Here is a 21,490-nt window from a genome sequence, read left to right on the forward strand (position 1 = left end):
TAAAGGTTTGTAATATAAAATAAATGACTGGTTAAAGCCTAATAAATTCATAAAATATGTTACACGATAACAGTTAATTAAAAATGGTCGCTTTTTGTAACCTGAAATAAGAAAAAAAAATGGAATAAATTAGATCTATCCTAATCTATAAAACAGGAAAATTAATCAGAGTATATTATTTCTATCTTAATATTCAAAATATATTCACTATGCCAAAATACTTTTGAAATTAAAATATCAGTTTTTTTATTATAATAAATCGGGAAATTAATAACCAAAATAGTTTGACACAATTACCAAACGGGGTTATCTGCTAATCATGCCATTAAAACGTCATTAGCAAAAGTAATCTGAACTAGTTTTTTTTTTCCAAAGAATGTATGTCTATTTGAATCATGTGGATGAACTAGTTATGACACATTTATTGATTTGAATTTCACCTTAGTCTTCCAAAATGTTTTCTCCCAAATTCTAATCAAGAGGATGTTGATATAAATTTTGATCTTCATGAAATAACATTTTCATTTTTACGTTTTCAGAATACAACTGTTTTGTTTAAAATTTAACTTCATAAAATTTATTTTCAAAACATCCTTTTTTCGAAAATCCTTTAACTAACAAATTTGTCATAGTGAATTCAAATGGAATTGTGCGAGTATCAACATTTCTATTGGTAAGTCTTATAACTATTCTAATCTAAAGTCAACATTTTTTTTATAAATATTCGTAAAAAGTCAACATTCCTTGAAAATACAGATGGGAAAACAGTTCACTTTGATAATGATACCGACAAAATACACAAACCTGAAAGTGAAAAACAAACGTTCTATTCAGGAATAATTTTCTTATTAATTACAACTTTAAGAACAGATTTATGTTTTGAAAGATACATAAACGATCTTATACACATCATAGTTGCGTTTAGTAAAGGTAAGCTTTTCATGAGAAATGCGTTTATAAAAATAGCCCTCCTAACTTAAACCTTAGTGAAAGTTATACGAGAGCAATTTCAAGCGCACATCTAGTTTCCCAAACAAATAATTACTAAGAAAATACTTTCCTTACATAGGAATAACTTGAGCATATTTAAACACTTTCGTTTTTTTTTTTGAATTTCGTGCAAAGCAACACGAGGGCTATCTGCGCTAGCTATTCCTAATTTAGCAGTGTAAGACTAGAGGGAAGGTAACTAGTCATCACCACCAACCGCCAATTCTTGGGCTACTCTTTTACCAACGAATTGACGGATTGACCTACACATTATAACGCCCCCACGACTGAAAGGGCGAGCATGTTTTGGGCGACCAGGATTCGAACCCGCGACCCTCGGATTATGAGTTGAACGCCTTAACACGCTTGGCCATGCCGGGGCCAACACTTTACTTTAAACTAGCAATACAAAGAAACACACATAGATAATTACATAATATATATATATATTTTTAAGTTGTTACTTCAATGTAAATAATAGTCACTCAAGTTAGACTATTTTTCACTCAAAAATTGTTTAACTGAAAATCAGAAATGAAGTTTTTTGTTTAGTTTGTTTTTCAACATAATTAAAAGTCTCATCATATTTTCCTACACGTTCCCAAGTAGTACAGCGGTATATCTGCGGACTTATACTGACAGAAAACGAGTTTTGATACCCATAGTAAGCAGAGCACAGACGGCTTTTTGTGTATTTCTGTGATTAAATACAAAACAAACATCTTCCTACACAAAGAACACAATTGTCAAGTTTCTTAAAAATTTCTTGATCGGAAGTTGAGATTTACTGATCGACATTCATTTTATCAAAGAGGTTGTTTTGACACAACACCCATCCCCCTACTACATCCATCCCACCTACAACACCCATCCCATCCACTACACCCATCCATCCACCCAACATTCACTGATGGTCTTCTAAGCTTGATTTTTCGAACTTCAAATATAAATAATAGGAAAGCACTAGGTTTCTGTACAAATATAAAAAATAGAAAAGCACTAGGTTTCTGTACAAATATAAAAAATAGAAAAGCACTAGGTTTCTGTACAAATATAAAAAGTAGAAAAGCACTAGGTTTCTGTACAAATATAAAAAATAGAAAAGCACTAGGTTTCTGTACAAATATAAAAAATAGAAAAGCACTAGGTTTCTGTACAAATATAAAAAATAGAAAAGCACTAGGTTTCTGTACAAATATAAATAATAGAAAAGCACTAGGTTTCTGTACAAATATAAATAATAGGAAAGCACTAGGTTTCTGTACAAATATAAAAAATAGAAAAGCACTAGGTTTCTGTACAAATATAAATAAAAGAAAAGCACTAGGTTTCTGTACAAATATAAAAAATAGAAAAGCACTAGGTTTCTGTACAAATATAAAAAATAGAAAAGCACTAGGTTTCTGTACAAATATAAATAATAGAAAAGCACTAGGTTTCTGTACAAATATAAATAATAGAAAAGCACTAAAAGCACTAGGTTTCTGTACAAATATAAAAAATAGTACAAATATAAAAAAAGCACTAGGTTTCTGTACAAATATAAAAATAGAAAAGCACTAGGTTTCTGTACAAATATAAATAATAGAAAAGCACTAGGTTTCTGTACAAATATAAAAAAAAATAGGTTTCTGTACAAAAAGCACTAAGGTTTCTGTACAAATATAAATAATAAAAGCACTAGGTTTCTGTACAAATATAAAAAATAGAAAAGCACTAGGTTTCTGTACAAATATAAAAAATAGAAAAGCACTAGGTTTCTGTACAAATATAAATAATAGAAAAGCACTAGGTTTCTGTACAAATATAAAAAATAGAAAAGCACTAGGTTTCTGTACAAATATAAAAAATAGAAAAGCACTAGGTTTCTGTACAAATATAAATAATAGAAAAGCACTAGGTTTCTGTACAAATAAATAATAGAAAAAAAATAAATAAAAGCACTAGGTTTCTGTACAAATATAAATAATAGGAAAGCACTAGGTTTCTGTACAAATATAAAAAATAGAAAAGCACTAGGTTTCTGTACAAATATAAATAAAAGAAAAGCACTAGGTTTCTGTACAAATATAAAAAATAGAAAAGCACTAAGTTTCTGTACAAATATAAATAATAGAAAAGCACTAGGTTTCTGTACAAATATAAAAATAGAAAAGCACTAGGTTTCTGTACAAATATAAATAATAGAAAAGCACTAGGTTTCTGTACAAATATAAATAATAGAAAAGCACTAGGTTTCTGTACAAATATAAAAAATAGAAAAGCACTAGGTTTCTGTAGAAATATAAAAAATAGAAAAGCACTAGGTTTCTGTACAAATATAAATAATAGAAAAGCACTAGGTTTCTGTACAAATATAAAAAATAGAAAAGCACTAGGTTTCTGTACAAATACAAAAAATAGAAAAGCACTAGGTTTCTGTACAAATATAAAAAATAGAAAAGCACTAGGTTTCTGTACAAATATAAAAAATAGAAAAGCACTAGGTTTCTGTACAAACATTATTACATTATGAATATGTACAGTTTATTCCTTGATGTTAAAACACACAAATAATTTAACAACATTAGAAACCAGAATCTTACTTTCATATATTACAGAAGTAGTTCAAGATTCTATTGTACAAACTAAGACAACTATGAATATAAAACTGAGTTTTTAGGAAATTTTCAAATTATTTAATTATCCAAGTATTCCACAGTGAGTTTTTCATTACTCTAAAACAAAAGAATCAAGAATTGTAGCTTACGTATTGACGAATCTAAATAATGCTATTATAACATCACTCAGGTCGTAAGAGATCTCCAGTCACCAGTAACGTTTGTTCGTATGCTCAGAAAGACCGTTTTTAATCCAAAGGGATTTTGCAATTATATTTTAAGTAATCTATGGAAAAAATCACCAAAAATAATTAAAAGTGAAAAATAATACAATGCTTGCCTATTTAAGCCTTTTTCAACATCATATTTCTCAATGAAAAGAAATGAAGAAGCTTTAGTTAGTCATTACCATCTTTCTAGAGATAGCTGGAAATGTATCACTATCTTGAATAAAATATGGATTATCTGAGCAAAGCTATGTTATTTCTGTTATAAAAATATAATATTCTAACATCCTCTTTGTATTTTAATATCAATGTTTGTTTAAGCTAAATTTATATCTGGAAATGTAAATAGCTTATACTGTTAACTGTGCATTGCAAATTTTTCGTCTATTCACTAAAATTGTAGAAGATTCTCGAGGGTAAGAATCAACAATATATGTTGTACAAAAGCATCAGCGTATCATCATTATTGTTATGCAAGCTGAAATTCTAGAAATTCATTTAACGCTTATAAAAGTTAACTAATCCAAAGCGTCAGGAGACAGTATATATAATTGGTTTGCTATTGTTGGTATGTTATAAACCTCAGAAGCTATAACTGTGATTAACGCTTATTGATTGGGAACTTGATATATTTGAAAAGGAGCATTTATAGATTTCGAACACTAAAAACCATTTGCCTCAAGCAGATTCGCACTGATCATTAGTATTTTTACACATACAATGTATAGCTTCACTCAAAGTGTGATAAGTGAAGGACGTAAAACACAGAGCTAGCTAACTCTCTGTAAAGTGAATTGCATCTACATCAACTCGAAATTAATTTGCTCCTAGCAAACTATCCATAAGGCATCAAGAAAGTTTCAGGCAAGAAAGAAGGCTCGATATTACTTATAAGTTTGTAAAACTTTTTTACATATATCATTATTTGCAATAACTGTCATTGTAAATTAGATTATTGTTTGTATATTAAAATATATTTGTGTTAAAATTATATTTATCTGTATGTATCAATCAATTATCATGAATTGGATACATATAGACATCTAAATCTAAATTAAATTAACTCAGTTTTAAGTTATTTGAAATTGTAATACGTAATCTAATAAATTGGAGGCTTGTCTTGTAACTGAATCAGAGATAAAATTCGATCTAAATTCAAATACGAATTCAATTTATATGTATCAGTGCCAACAAAATTTGATTATATCTGATTATCACGATTTTCTTGAATCACCCTCCCCTTAACAGCTAGAAAGATATAACACAAGTGAATTGCTCGAAATTGCCAAAGTTTAAGAATTAGAGGTTAAGAAATCAATGAGAAAAAATTAACTAAAAATCGTATTAATGAAATAATAGTCGATGATGATTTGTTGTCTGGAAAAGTATTATGAAATGTTCTAGTGTTCCACTAACCTATCAAGATTGAGTAATAAATATAAGTTAGAGATCCAGCTAAAACTCAAACAAATTGAGCTTGAACGAGCTATCGAAGCCAAGAAAGAACAATCTCGTATAGAAAAGGAGAAAGAATAGTTTTCTATCAATGCTGAAAGAGAAAATAAACGTCTCGAAGCCAAAAATGGAAATTAAGCTGAAGGCTGTGGAAATTAGGTTTAACTCGATCGATCAAAATGAAAAGTTTAAATTTAATCAATGTGTTAAACTACTGCCACTCAATGAAAATGAAGCCGACAAATATTTATTTTCAACATTTAAAGAAGGTTGTCCAACCCATGGAATGACCCACCGAAAAATGGTCACTATTATTACAGAGTGTTTTAACTGATAAAGCACAAGAAACTTGCGCTCCTCTCTCTCCAGAATATTATATGAATTATGATAAGATTAAAGCAGTTATACTTAAAGCATACGAATTAGTACCGAAGGCTTATCGCCAAACGTTTCGAGGTTATCACAAGCAAGATAATCAAATTTATATGGAGTTAGCCAACAAAAAGACGTTTATTTTGATCAATGGGGTAATTTTATGCATTTTGATAACATTTTCAACAAACTAAGACAATTATGTTTAATTGAAGAGTTTAAACGTCGTACACGTAACAACCTCGAAACTTACTTGGACGAAAAGAAACTTGAAACTTTCAGGAAGCAACTTCTCTTTCCTATGATTACACTTTAATACGTAAAACCAATTTTTGTAAAAAGAAATTCCCACCATTTCAATGAAAAAAACCTGTATATGTTCAATCCACTAAAGTTTAGGTTTCTTCGAAAACAATCTATCTTCTCTAGTTTGAAATTTTCCGACACTTCAGGTCTGCCTGCCATTTTTGTGAAAAATCTGGTAATGCTGTGCGCGATTGTTAGTATTTGACAATAGTGCATTGGTGTTCACATATGAATGTAGTTTCACCAAGTCACCCGTAGCTGTTGATTTGGCCACTGATACAAAGGTTGATGTAGTCAGGGAGAAAAATAGAACTGTTGTATTTGTTGGTTCTGTGTTGTTGACAAATGACATGACTGATCTACTTGATACTTGGACATCTCAATCATTGTTGTTAGAAGTTATATTGCCTATGGATTGAAGTTTTGACACTAGTGAGTCTATTATTACTTAGGGTATCGAGGGTGGCTTTGTTAATATTTATATTCATAACATTTTTTAGCATAATATATAGTTTTGGGGTCATTTGTGATCAGACTAAGAGTTACTGTGCCAAATTAAGTGTGTATCGTTATTGTTGGGAAACAACTTGGTTGAGAGAACATTTGTTGGTGTTTCATCTGAAGAAGATGTCATTGAGAAAAATCTCGATGTGTTTCCCTTTTGTGCTGTCACTCAGGCGAAGAAACTGTCATTGAGAAAAATCTCGATGTGTTTCCCTTTTGTGCTGTCACTCAGGCGAAGAAACTGTCATTGAGAAAAATATCGATGTGTTTCCCTTTTGTGCTGTCACTCAGGCGAAGAAACTGAGCTAAAAATTGATACTTATTCAGTTGGCGATGCTATAGATTTGTCTCAGGCACTTTTGGATCTGAGGGGGATCTTGTGGATAATGTTCCTACCTTGAAAAATATGATGTGGACTTACTGTCTTAATAACCAGAAGTATTGGAATGAAGCAGTTAATATATTATTATTTGCTGTTCGTGAGTTGGTTCAGAAGTCGTTAGGATTTAGCCAATTTGAGTTGGTATTTGGCTATTCAGTGCGTGGTCCTTTGAAGTCAATGAAGAAACAATGATTGGAAAATGACCCGAAAGAAGTGTACTTACTGGATTACGGTTCCGAATTTCGATCCAGAATGTTACACGCTTATGAACTGACTCTAGAAAATTTGAAGTTATCCCAAGCTAAAATGGAAAGTGTTTATGACCACACAAGCATAAATTCTGTCCTGATGACATTGTTCTAGTCTTGATATAAGGCATGGGACATTCATTCAAAGCTAGGTGTCATGGGCCCTGTGATGTTTTTCGGAAAGTTAATGATACAGGCTTTGTTGTAAAGACACATGATCATCGAAAGGCTAACTAGTTGTGTCATATCAATTTGCTAAAGCCCTATCACATCCCAGATGTATCCGAAAATATTTTAGCCGTTAAGAGTTCTTCTGATATTAATGACAGTTGTTTTGACTCAGATATCTGTAAATTTGAAAATGATGAACATGAAACTGAGTAATTCCAATATTCCATCCAAACTTGATTCAAAACTTAATCACTTGTCTCCTGAAGAAAAAAATGGACTTGCTAGTTTGTTGATTGAATATGAATGTGTATTTTTGGAAGTTCCTAATCAAATCAACATCACTATTCATGATGTAAATATAAGTGACGCTTCTCCTATGAAAAAACATCCCTATCTTGTGATTTTAATCAAGGTCGATAACATTCATAAAGAAATGTATGTTGGAAAAAGGCATTATAAAGTCCAATAAAAAGTGACTGGTCTTTACTTGATGTACTGGTTCCTAAATCTGGTGGTTTGGTTAGATTCTTTATTGACTTTCGCGAAGTAAATGTTTTGAGAAAGTTGTTGTTGTTGTTGAATAAAGTACAAAGCTACACAATGGACTATCTGTGCTCTGCCCACTATGGGTATCGAAATCCGGTTCCTAGCGTTGTAAGTCCGCAGACATACCGCTGAGCCACTGGAGGGCACTTTGAGAAAGACAGATTCCTATCCCATTTCAAGAATGAAGTATTATATTGATAAATTTGGACCATCTATAAGACATCAAGGAAGTTCACGATCAGTAAGAAGACTTGATATTATTTGTAAGTTTGTAAACGTTTTGTATCCACATCATATTTGTGATAATTATTGCTATTATGAGTTAGGTACATTTATTTAACTTCTAAATTATGATTTAACTCAGTTGTAAGCCATTTGAAGTTGTAATACGTAACATACTAAATTGAAGAGATCTAAAGCTTCATTTGTTTGTTTTTGGATTTAGCGCAAAGCTGCATTAGTGGTTTCTGCGTTAGCCGTCCATAATTAGCAGTTTAAAATTAGAGGGATGGCAGCTAGTCATCACTACTCACTGCCAACTCTTGGGCTATTTTTTTACAAACAAGTAGTGGGATTGACCGTCAAATTATAACTTTCGTGCGGCTGAAATAACGAAACTATTTGGTGTGACAGGGATTCGAACCTGCGATTCTCAAATTGCGAGTGGAGTGTCCTAACCATCTGGCCATGCTGGGCCGAGATCTGGGTCACATCTAGAGATTTGAACATAACCAAAATGTTCATCTTTCTGAGAAAACATTTTTGAAGGAAGAATGTAGTTTGGATGATTGAACAAATTTAATTGTATTCAAATTATATCGCCATATAATGATGTTTCGTAGTCTTAATACAAATAGCATTACAGAATTATTATTTCGCTTAATATGACATATTACCAACTCTTTCTGTTTATACGAGATTTATCAAATGATTGATCCGAAATACAATATCATTCCTAACCGTTCTAACCTCTCCCTATCCTAGCCAAAGACGGCTTCGACATTTCTGAATTTATTATTATACTATCTTACATATATTGTTAATCTAATTGTACCCATTTTTATGCAATAAAGCAACTTACAGCTCATGAATTTACGAAAATTTTCACATAAAATATAAATATAAAAGATGAAAAAATACCAAAGACCATCGTGGGTGTGAAACATTGAAATATTCTGAGAATTGTTTACTGAACAAAGCGAAAGAAACAAAATAAAACAATTTCAGGTGTGCTTCATTACAACCGACCAAAACATGCACATTTTAATATTGAAAATTTTAACTCCAATGACATTTCATAGATTTGTAATATTGTTTAAAGCATACCTGTCGTTTGTAACAATAACTATTGTTACAGAGTGAATGCCTTTTATAAGCTTGATTATAGTTATAGTTTTTCTATCACACTTTCAATATACACTGCTCGCCAAAATATTAAGTCCAATGAACATAAAGAAAAAAATATGCATTTTGCGTTGTTAGACTCAACCACTAATTTGAGTAGAGCTTTGAAAGATGAAAATAAGAAAAGGGAAAATAAAACTAAAAAACGTTTTTAACATTTAATAGCGAAAATGTGAAAATTATGAAATTAACCTAAATACTAGCTATTACTAATTTTTTGCATATTTTTTCTTTATGTTCATTGGCCTTAAGATTTTGGCCAGCAGTATATAATGTGGTATTTAAATTTTTAACAAATCTAATACTATTATTATGATACAATCTTTCAATTCTTGAAAGTTCCTACAACAAGTATAACTATAATTATATTTCGTCATCTTGTTTTTTCAAGCTCTATCTGCTAAGTATTATAATTTATCTCGAATGAGTCTGCATTTATTATATTACGTGCGCTACGTCTTCAAATTTAAAATAGCTGGAAATTTTAATTTAGAAGTTAATTGAATCTCAATATGTATTAAATTTATTATATTTGAAAATAACATTGTTATACGCTATTTTCTTGCTTAACAAAAATATATTTTAATGTACAGACAATGATACAATTTATAGTAATGGTTACTACAAACAGTTATCACAAATGATATATACAACAGTTTTCCAAACTTACAGACAATACTTAATCTTATGACCGGTAACGAACTGAATATTTTATCGACGTTCCAGGTCCGCGACGAGCAAATTAATTCTTATTTGATATTGTTATACCTCATTTGATCTCACGCTGATTTTTCCTGGCTGGCCTCACACCCATATAAGCTGACTTTTTACCGAGGCAGATATCTAATGTTCTTATACAAGTTAATTCACTGAAGTTGCACGGTTCGTAATGTTCGAAATATAAACGTTCCTGATCAAATTCTGTAGTTTCCAAATTTATAAGCGTTCATCACAATTAATGCTTCTGATGCTTATAGTATACTGACTATAGCTGACCAATAAGAATAATCTGTCTCTCGGTGGGTTGGTTTATTCTCGAACGTTTAACACTGTTCGAAAACACATAGACCACATTATGTTGGTTCTTGCTCTCGATAATTTTCTACAAGAACAGGCGGTACTTGCGCAATATACATTTGATAATATACGTCACTTGCGTAAAAAATATTGAAACAAACGTAGGCACCAAAATAAATGTGCAACAGTAAATTTGTTACATTACAAAATGAAAGTTCTATATATATATTGTTAACAAAAGCAAGAGGTATAATGGAAAATAATCTTCGGACCTTTAATTTAATCTGATCATCTTAGATCGACTTTTGCCACGACATTGGCTTGTATGTATGTATATGTTTTTGTTAGCTGAGCACCTTTTACTTCTTTTCGTTTTGTTAACTGTTCAAGAATAACAGCCGTTAGACATATGACCAGATTCGATTTGATTGGTTGGAAAGCACTAAAAACATAAAGTTTAAGATCCATACCTCCTGCCACTTTACTAAAAAGGTTTCTACTGTTCTATGTGGTCAGTGCAAGGGATATAAAAGCATTATAAAGAGACCGTACTTCAGCTATAGCCGATTTCAATAGTTCACGATCAACATTTATTCTTTAAACGTGCTCTTCCAGCCGTTCCATTAAAAAAATCTTGATAAGAGTCTCTTTCAGTTTCAAGTAATCATTGTATCAAACCCAAGGTAAAGTATTGCATATATAACTGTTTTTTTAGGGGTTTCTCGTTATTTCTGGTTAAGTAACAATCTTCATATTTCGTGCACCTATTGTATAACTACCATAAATTTTTCTGTAACTGACAACTAGTTTATAGGAGGTTAAAACTGCTTGTTTTGAAAACATTTTTTTTTCCGCCAGGGTTCTTACAAAATGAAAAACAAGAAACCTAAGAAACAGAACACACATATATTTTATATGATCATTGAATGAGTGAAAACATATTCCAAACAATTAATATTAACTTATACATGTGATGATATTAAAACATAACACATTAGTATATCGATAATAATAAGCGCTTGAGGTTCACAAAATCTTGTTTGTCGTTAAGCTAATTTTTCACCCCGTGACGTCAAGTACATGAAGCCTACAAAATGTTATTATCTTGCTGCCTTCACCATCAGTATTTACAAACTTGACGAGACAAAATAAAGTAAAATAGTTAGTAGTAAAAGTAAATTTTAAGGTTAAGTAAGATACCGCTATGATAAAAGTTTCATTTGAAAGCAATAAATTGATTTCCAGCTAAACAGCTTTGCGTTTTCTTATATATTTCATAAAATGCTTATATTGTAATGGTTATTTTACTAATTACAGTATTTCTAATTATTATTTTAAACCATGATAAGATGTGTATTAAATTTTACAAATGAAAAAGTAACATAGGCACATATCGTTAACAAACGGCTTAACATGTTATGCTACAAATAGGGGCGAGATTGTTTGTTTGTTTTTGAATTTCACGCAAAGCTACTCGAGGGCTATCTGCGCTAGCCGTCCCTAATTCAGCAGTGTAAGACTAGAGGGAAGTCAGCTAGTCATCATTACCCATTGCTAACTGTTGGGATACTTTTTTACCAAGGAATAGTGGGATTGACCGCACATTATAACGCTCCCACGGCTGAAAGGGCAAGCATGTTTGGTGCGACAGGGATTCGACCCCGCGACCCTCGGATTACGAGTCCAACGCCTTAACCCATCTGGCCATGCCGGGCAACAAGGGCATGAACTGTCTTCATTTGATATTTTGAGCCTTAAATACTGCTGGTTTGTTCGAAGGGTATCCTGGCTACGTGCGCATTAGTGTCACTTTCCCATGACTAGTCTTTAAATCTTTGCTACAGATCTCTACTTTGCGCTCTGTCATTCACGAAACTGAGGTGATAAAATTGAAATGGCCGTCAAACTGGAACCATTTGTTTGATTGCTGAGCAATTTAAACTTGATCTTTTTTTCGTCAACTGTCATCAACATTGGCTCAGCCAATTTCTCAGAAGAACGTATGACATCAGCTAAGCTGACAATCAACTTTGCTTTACATAAACGTAGACGTATGAAGGTGTAGGTGTTCATTTAAGTCAGTCGAAAACTAACACATATAAATATTTATATATTCTTGCGACTAGTTAATATGTCTCTGCTTTGATTAGATCACTACAAACGTACACGAAATATTTGGTAATATTATGTAAACCAAGAATTTCCTTTTAACATTTCATTGTATCACGTCTTTAAGATTTCAGTATGTAGTATTATGTAATGAAAAACAAACAATTCAAACGCATACGATCTAGATTTGTTCCAAGTCAATTTCTTTGGGATTTACTGCCTCAACTACTGTAACTAGTTATTATCGTCATTTTACTTGAAATAATATGTATATTTTAGAAAGTGTTTAATTATTTTCTTTCCATATGGGCGTATTTTCATAACAGTTTTTGACATTGAAGCTATTGGTATAAATAGTTTTTAGAGACTTTCGTCAATAAAACATGCAAATGATAATTCGTTTAGTTTTACAGTTCACCCTGGTTCCTAGGAATACAAAATTCATACTCTTAAAATGAACCCGATTATCAATTACTTTTTTTCAAACTAAGAATCAAGACTAATCATTAATTTGTTTAAAGATAAAAAATCGGGTTTTTAGCTTATTTTTTTCGTCGTTGTTGTGAAAAGGCATGCTTTTCTTTCAAATAAATATTAAAGCATGTTTATATATTTTTCATAAGGTGTCACAAATGCTTCCTTTGTAGCATAAAAGTTTGTTTTTCACAAAATATACAATTGCAGAGTCAAGGAATTATGTTAGATAATATCAAATTTATTTTCTGCAGTTATGATTCTAAAAAAGAGCGCTCTGATACGACATAAATTTATTGAGCGATCCATACAAAAATATCCGAAGTTAAATTTCAAATAATTTAAATTTACAATTAATTAAAGAAGTCTAGAGTCATTTGGTTTGACTTAACCATGTTTTTTAAGACGAAAATATCTAATATAAATACTAAGCTTGTTTGGTTTCAATTGTTAATTCTATCCAAGGAGGCCCGGCATGGCCAAGCGTGTTAAGGCGTTCAACTCATAATCCGCGGGTTCGAATACCGCTCGCATCAAACATGCTCGCCCTCCCAGCCGTGGAGGCGTTATAATGTGACGGTCAATCCCACTATTCGTTGGTAAAAGAGTAGCTCAAAAGTTGGTGGTGGGTGGTGATGACTAGCTGCCTTCCCTCTAGTCTTACACTGATAAATTAGGGATGACTAGCGCAGATAGCCCTCGAGTAGCTTTGCGCGAAATTAAAAAACAAACTATCCAAGGAAAATAATAACTTCAAATATTAAATCTAAGCTGCTTTATTTTAAAGTACTTTGTATGCATAGAAAAAAGTCTAATAAAAAAAAATTGATTTAATTCACATATACGTACATCAAATAAAATCTCGATTATATAAATTAGTAAATAAGTTAAAAACCTATATATTTAATAGTTCCATATAGAGATCTTCAAGTGAAATTAAAATTTTATCAAAGTATGTAACCGTGTGATATTTAAAACCAGAACGATAATTTATACTCTCTGTTAATTTGCATTTGATTTTTTGTCTTCAGTAAAGTGGATTTTGAATTATCTGTCGTCTGTATTGACACAAAAATGGACTGAGGATTTAGAATTTATGATGTTCAAATCAAAGATAAAAAATATATATTCCGTTAGTCAGCACTTGTTTACTTCCGTGGAGTTTCACATTTCAACAATTTCGTAAGCCTGCTGGCTAGGTTATTTTGTCATGTGTACAATCAATTTATCCCTGTTCTCCAGAGTATTCAGCAGAAAAATGACTCATTAAGATCACATCTGCTCCACGTTTAATCCCAAGGATCTTTTATTTTAAAGCATACTTATCATCTGCTGGTAATTGGATCTTGTGTTAGTCTCGAGAGTGATGGATTTCTAACCTCAGTGATTTCGATCGCTCTACAAACTCTTGTTAATACAATGCCAAATAATTATTTTCCACTTTTGCCTAGGATTTCTTTGAAAGACCAGCAGTTCAATATATCCTAATTATTTTCGTCTGAAGGGAGCTCAGGTTGGTGAACTTTAAGAATATATAACAGAAAATAGGCCGAGAATGTTTACCTAGATTCAAGAGCTCGTTTCTATAAAAAACAAAACAAAATTGACTCAAGTCTTAAATCGTTAATCAACTTTAGTTCCCATCGATTATTCGTGATCTCTCAAAGGGTTTAGAATTAAACTTATTGTATAAAAAAATTTTGGTTAATTATTATTTGCGTGGCTAATTATTTAACAGTTATCGATAAAGTGGTAGTTATTCTCAAGTATTGGATCTTCATAGGGCTTTTTCTTAAGTAATTAGCTAGTTCTATTAAAATTGTTGGTATGGAGGGGATTGTTATCACATTCTACGTTTTGCATATTAATACCAAATAAATGTAATAAAAAAGACTAGAAGTAATGTAGAGATTTAAACATAGAAATATTAGGCTGAATGTAACCTTTTTAGGAAATGGAATGATGTATCATGATTATTTTCGGCTCCAGGAAGCATTAGATCTAATATAATTATTAAATATAAATACAAATTTTAGGCACAACACAATTATCTTTAGGATAACGTAATGTCTATTTAACCCGCCGAGAATAATCGAACCCCCCGACTTTGGCATTATAAATATGAAGACTTATCGGTGCCCCCCCCGTAACGTTGTTTTTGTGGTTGAATGCGTGATTGTTCCTTGTGGGCTATATTTTGATGACAGTTTTTCTTGTTACTATGTGTGTTTGTGTGTGCTTTCTTACAGGAATGTTACATCGGAACCTATACAAAAGGCAGTGTGTGTCATGTTATAAGAGGAGTCATAAAAGCCAAAGAGCATTTATCCAGATATAATAATTTGATTACTGTTTTCCCATTACAGTTTTAGTGAGGGTGAAATGGTGCTGCGAAACCTTATAAGAGTTGTGAGTGTTAATATAATAAGCCTAAAGTAAAGACGTAGTGCAGAATAACCACGCCTAAAATAATGACGTAGTGCAGAATAACCACGCCTAAAGGTAAGAGCACAAAATTTATGTATCTTCCCTTACTGGCACAGTGGTGTGTCTGCGGACTAACACCACTAAAAGCCGGGTTTCGATACCCATGGTGGATAGTGCACAGACAGCCCAAAGGTACACAGCTTTGCGCTTACTTCTAAACAAAAATAAATTATAACGAACGCAAAAATATTGATTTAAATTTAAATCGTTTCTGAATTAAGCTATTTTTCTCTTATATCACCAACATTTTTACTAAAAAAACAAAATTCTTTAATCAAGGAAGACTATAAATTGAAATATTAACATTTTTCAATATTGTTGTTTATATATTTCATTTTATACTTTCAGTAAAGAGATTAAAACAAAGTTTTTGTTTGTTTGGGAATTTCGCACAAAGCTACTCGAGGGCTATCTGTGCTAGCCGTCCCTAATTTAGCAGTGTAAGACTAGAGGGAAGGCAGCTAGTCATCACCACCCACCGCCAACTCTTGGGCTACTCTTTACCAACGAATAGTGGGATTGACCGTCACATTATACACCCCCACGGCTGGGAGGGCGAGCATGTTTAGCGCGACGCGGGCGCGAACCCGCGACCCTCGGATTACGAGTCGCACGCCTTACGCGCTAGGCCATGCCGGGCCAAAACAAAGTTAGGTTATACTTTTGGTGCTAGGCAACATGACATAAAATGCTAAATTTTCTATGTAACTGATTTTTAACCAATAATTATTGTACGAATACGTCCGAATACATTCAATAAAAGATCTTTATCTTGATTGGCTCACAAGGAAATTTACCAACATTTAATTATCTCAATTACAAGTTTCTGCCTCTTTATAGGTAAATTTGATTTCCCCAAATTTATTTATTTTAATTAGCTCTGAAATGTGAAATTAGGATATGCTGTGGGGGTGGGGTGGCGAAGTACTTGTCACGTCACTTTTGGCGGGCTATACGCTAGTAGTATATAACCGCTAGTATTATAAAGTAAAGTATATATTTGATGTTCCGTATTTTAACAGATCTTATTTTCTGTTAAATACATTAATGAATATGTTAACATAGAACTTTGCTGTACACCTTTGTAGAGTACACTCTGCAGTATGTTATTGCTTTCTACGCTCTGTTCACCGCGTGGAGTCGAACCATGAATTTTAGTGTTATAAGTCTGTAAACTCACCGCTTGCCCACCGGTATACTGTGAAGTACATTTAATAGTAGGAGATTGGTGTTGTTTTTGTTGAACTGTTTCTGCAGAATCTGTGTTCATTGGAACGTAAAAGTTCTTCCAGCATTTTCACAATCGAAAATTTACCTGAAACTTATCCTATCACTGTCGAGTTTTAGTGAAAGATAAAAATAACAAGATAAGAGAGAAGGTAAACAAGGAATGTGACAAACGTGAGGTAAATCAACACTGATTCCTGTGTTAGCTGGGAATCAGTTAGCGGATATGTGAGAGTTATTTATAACACATTCAGAAACAATAATTTTAAATGCAGATAATGGAAAATTTCAACATTTTCACTAATTTTGTGAAATCCACATGAATCCGTTCAAAATACTGCAACTGATAGTGTGTGAGCACAATTAACTTAAAGCTAATGACGCAAGCCTACAGAAGTGATTTTAAAAAATTTGAACTTAGACAACGACAGTGCTTGATGTTTACCTTGTTATGAATACTTATCCCCAAGCACTTAAAACCATGAGGAATCATTTCAAATTGTATTCCACAATACCTCAAATAAATAATTGTTTAACCAGCGTTGTGTCTGGCTTTCAGTGTAGTTTAGAGGCTTATATCTTCTTTGTGGTAACATAGATGAGATATTTAAGTTAATACACAACCACAAGAAACGTATATCATTAATGATGTACACGTAGCGTTTAAATAGCTTTGAAAATTATTACCAAAAATGAACTTACTATGAATTTCTTGCTGTTTAATGTATCTATTTCATTATTTTGGAATTAGCACTCGAGTACAATATTTCCAGATGTCTAGATATATTTTATGTTAGCACAAGAAATGAAAATTTTCAGAACTGTTGTTTGATGTCCAATATATAATTACAGGAACCATAAATAAACATGCTGTTTGTTCTACTTTAGTTGAACTAGTTAAATATGAGTAAGTGTATCTTGAATACTAAAATGACTCAAGAAAACTTACGAAGTGTCTACTTCACACTGATGCACAGGTTTATGTAAGACTAACCTGGTTACCTTAAATGAGCCTAGTTCTGTGAAACATGATCGGAATTACGGTTGAGAACTCTGTTAATAATGAGGATATCTGCCCACTCTATTAATAAAAGCTATAAATAATAGCTTAACAAGTTTACATTCTAACTTCTGTTATGAACTTATTTGATATCTGTTTCAACTCTAGTTACAGATACCTTAATCGAAATTCATAACTATCTAAAACCTCAGTTTATATATTTTTTTACACACTACAGTGGAGCGCCATTAAGCCGCGGACCAGTAAACCGCGAAATCGCTTAAGCCGCTGTAGCAAGTCTTGTGAGCGAGGATTATCGCAGCTCACCGTTAATTTAAGAACGTGTAAAAACGCAGCTTACGAATTTAATCCTGGCTTTATAACTTCAAGGGGATATTTAAAAAGGATTTGCTTTAATTTGGGAAATAAATAACATATATTACAATAGAAATCGACCGTTAATCTACCTTATCCGCTCTCTATGTCAGCTTTATGGAGGCCGCCATTGTTACCGAATCACACCTCTTCATACATTAAAGTTAATCCGCGGTAAATCCGTGAAAAAAGTGATCAATAATTAAAGTATTATTTTTAATTCGATAATCCGATATAATGATCACGCAATGGCCCGGATGAGGCTCCTCGTCGGAGCTGTTGGCGACTTCGGCTTTTCAGTCACAAAGGTTTAAGCTGCGGACCACTTAAGCCGCGGTTAAGCAGGTTGACCCCCCAAATACCGCGGCTTAACGGCGCTCCACTGTATTATCTCTCCACGTAGACTAATTATTTCTTTATTTATTTGCTTTAATTTGTTTATTTTAAAATTTGCACACAAAATTACCCAAAGACTATCTGTTCCTAGCCGTCCCTAACTTTGAAGTGAGAGACCACAGAGAAGAGAAATAGCCAATAACACCCATTTTCAACTCTTGCGCTACTACTATCTGATCGAGTATTTGACCGTTATCTTAGAACTCATTACGGGATCAAAGTGCAGTATATTTCTTTTCGACAACAAATCGCGAACCATGAAATCTCGAATTCACGGTACGAGCACACTAGGCCATTCCTTGTCCTTCACTTTAATAGACTTTTGAGCTTTACAGAGTTCAGAAGTTATTCATAATGACCTATACACTGAATTGTGAACTTATAGGAAAATGAAATGTGTCCAATGATATAAATGAAATTTTGAACCGTTGGTATTTTAAATATCAGATGTAAACTAAGTTTCAGCATAAGAATCATGCAAAATTAAATTGTCCAGTACGTACATAGAATCAACTAAATTCGTTATAAATAAGGTAGTGTATCTAACTAATACATCCAAACAGAAAACTGATGAATATGTTTGACAAAGGACAAATATATAAATATAAATTGATTTTATATTTGGTTATAAAGTACACCAGTTTTAAGGGAATAAATGCTTTCGAGTGATGTCTGAAATCGTATATAATTTCTAATTTTCAGCGTAAAGCATATAGTTTTAATATTGCACTTTGAACCTTTGTCTCAATATAAAAGCAAAAACCAGAACCTCTTTCTTCTGTATTGAGTTAAAGATAAAAATGTGTATTTCTGAAACTGCACGAGTGTTTGTTTGTTTTGTTTCGTGATTCATCTAAATATTGATTTTTTGTAGTTCCTCCCCTCGTATTCCCCGGTGGTACAGCGGTAAGTCTATGGATTTACAACGCTAAGATCAGGGGTTTGAGTCCTCTCGGTGGATTCAGCAGATAGCCTGATGTGGCTTTCCAATACAAAAACACACACACTCCTTCCGCCGTACTATGTTTATGTCATAACGTACAACTAGTGAACTAAATAGATAGACCATTACTGATGTGACTTACGACGTCTTAACACTCCTACGAAAAGTGGGGCCTAATAGGCCCCAGAGCAACTTGAAAGGTTATTAATATTAGGCTAATAATTTTGTATTTAAATGAAATTGCCATTTAAATCCATTAATGAATGGATTAACGAGATTCCCACTGTCCCTATCTACTATCTAGCGAAACCACAGCCAGGGGAACGGGCTTGAAGAAATCAGGACTAGAAACGTCTTTTCGTAGGAGTGAAATAACAAGATAAGAGAGAAGGTAAACAAGGAATGTGACAAACGTGAGGTAAATCATATTTTTCTTTTCTTTCTGAATCAAGATTCTTAAATGTTATTTTTCATTGCACTAAACATAAACTCCACATATCCTTAAAGGTTTATGTCAAGAACAAAACAGTAAGCTTTCACGTTATTTAAAATTACGTTGCAAGTGTAAACATTCGTTACACTCGCCTCTTAATGTGACACAATATGTTTGGTTATTGCAAGACAACGGGGATACGCTTCACTAATCTTTTATAATACTTGTCGTAAGCTTTTTACACGTATTTTGATAACATAAGTCCAAGAAACGATAGCTAAGAGGAATTATTTTGTTTTTAAGTACAGTTTGTAAAAAGAAATTATTTATTATAGGGTTACTAGTAGAACGAATTTTTTTTTGTTGAATACACAAGGCTGTGTTGGTTTTATTGTTTTAAAATGTTTACATGTTCTACAGTAGTTTATGTACGCTGTATCTGAAAATGATAAACAATTTTCTCCATCACGTACAGTTTTCTCACAAAAAGTCATATGTACTTTTTACACAAGTGAATCATTTTCTTTGAAATCGAGTCACATTATGATATGCTTAAAATATTGTCAACGATTGGGTATAGATTTCTCTAGACTAATCGCGACGTGAAAGTCTTATCGATCGTTCTAGAACCAACAAGAAACACACAGCTAGTGTATAAACGGTAACAGGCCGCATGTGATTTCTTCTTAGTATTTGTTTGTGAATGCACTTTGACATTATCTTTTTATTTTCAATGTTTTATATTCGTTAAAACACCTCTCGTAAGGAGTCCTGTGATTATAATATCAAACTAGTGTGTGCATTAATCCTGAGGAAGCCGCAAAGGTGAAACGTTGGTTATAACAAAATATATATTTTTCATATATATCTTGAGTGTGAAAATAGTTTTACTAAACTTTTTATCAAACTTGTGGCAATATATAATTTTATATAGATAAAAACTACGGATGCAAAAATATCCACTTCTTGCTTTATATAGGTTTATTAAATGAGTGGCTGTTGGTCGTTTGTTTTGCTTTTGTCCTCAATAGGTCAATGCAGAAGTATCGAACTTATAATGATACTAAAGTCTCAGGTTAAATTAACTGCAGTTAACAGAGTACATATAACCCATTATGTTAACCTATTCCTGCAAAATTTATTAAGAAATCAACCTAAAGCCTAACCTGTCATTCAGTCTATCACATTTCATGGAGTTTTATCGATTTGGATGAATTCCGGTCCTTATCAGTAACCCTAAACAAAGTGCAGATCGAAAGAATAAGACTTCGTTTTATATAGTGGTGGAGTATATCATACACATGGGGTGTTTTGAGACTCTTTTACTCATAGTGATACTGTATTTATATAGGATTTTAAACGATATGCAGCACTGATGTTAGTCATTTAGTCTTGTGAACTATTTAGCCTCCAAGCCGTTTAAAATGCTCAAAACGCAGCTTAAACATACTATGTAAAAAATGTATCGTATAATTAAAAAACGAAATATTGTCCTGATATATAACGTTTCAAGAAACATGTCTGAGAATCCTTATCAAAGATGTAATTCAATATACAATAGATTCATCAAAGAATGATTTTTAACATTTTAACTCCAATGGCTTTTCTATGTATAAAAATTCTAATTCTTAGCCAAACTCATTTCTTCAGGGTAAAACGAATTACAGTTCACTCTCTGAATTAAAATAAGAGCATAATTAGAGCTAGCATACGGTACGTACATTAGCATAGAGACTGTATTACCCAAAACAAAGAAAGAGAATCGGAAGAATATGCAATTTTTTACTTATGTTTAAGAGTACTTACTCATTAGCAAGGTCATAT

At 32.3% G+C, this 21,490-nt stretch overlaps 1 protein-coding gene across 9 annotated transcripts in view; it reads right to left on the minus strand.

Annotated features, from left to right (window-relative positions):
* Positions 1 to 21,490, minus strand: part of LOC143233469 (cell adhesion molecule Dscam1-like) — a 134,570-nt gene that overhangs the window by 90,345 nt on the left and 22,735 nt on the right. The window lies entirely within an intron of this gene.

Source organism: Tachypleus tridentatus, chromosome 12, assembly GCF_004210375.1.
Source record: "Tachypleus tridentatus isolate NWPU-2018 chromosome 12, ASM421037v1, whole genome shotgun sequence".
NCBI lineage: Eukaryota > Metazoa > Arthropoda > Merostomata > Xiphosura > Limulidae > Tachypleus > Tachypleus tridentatus.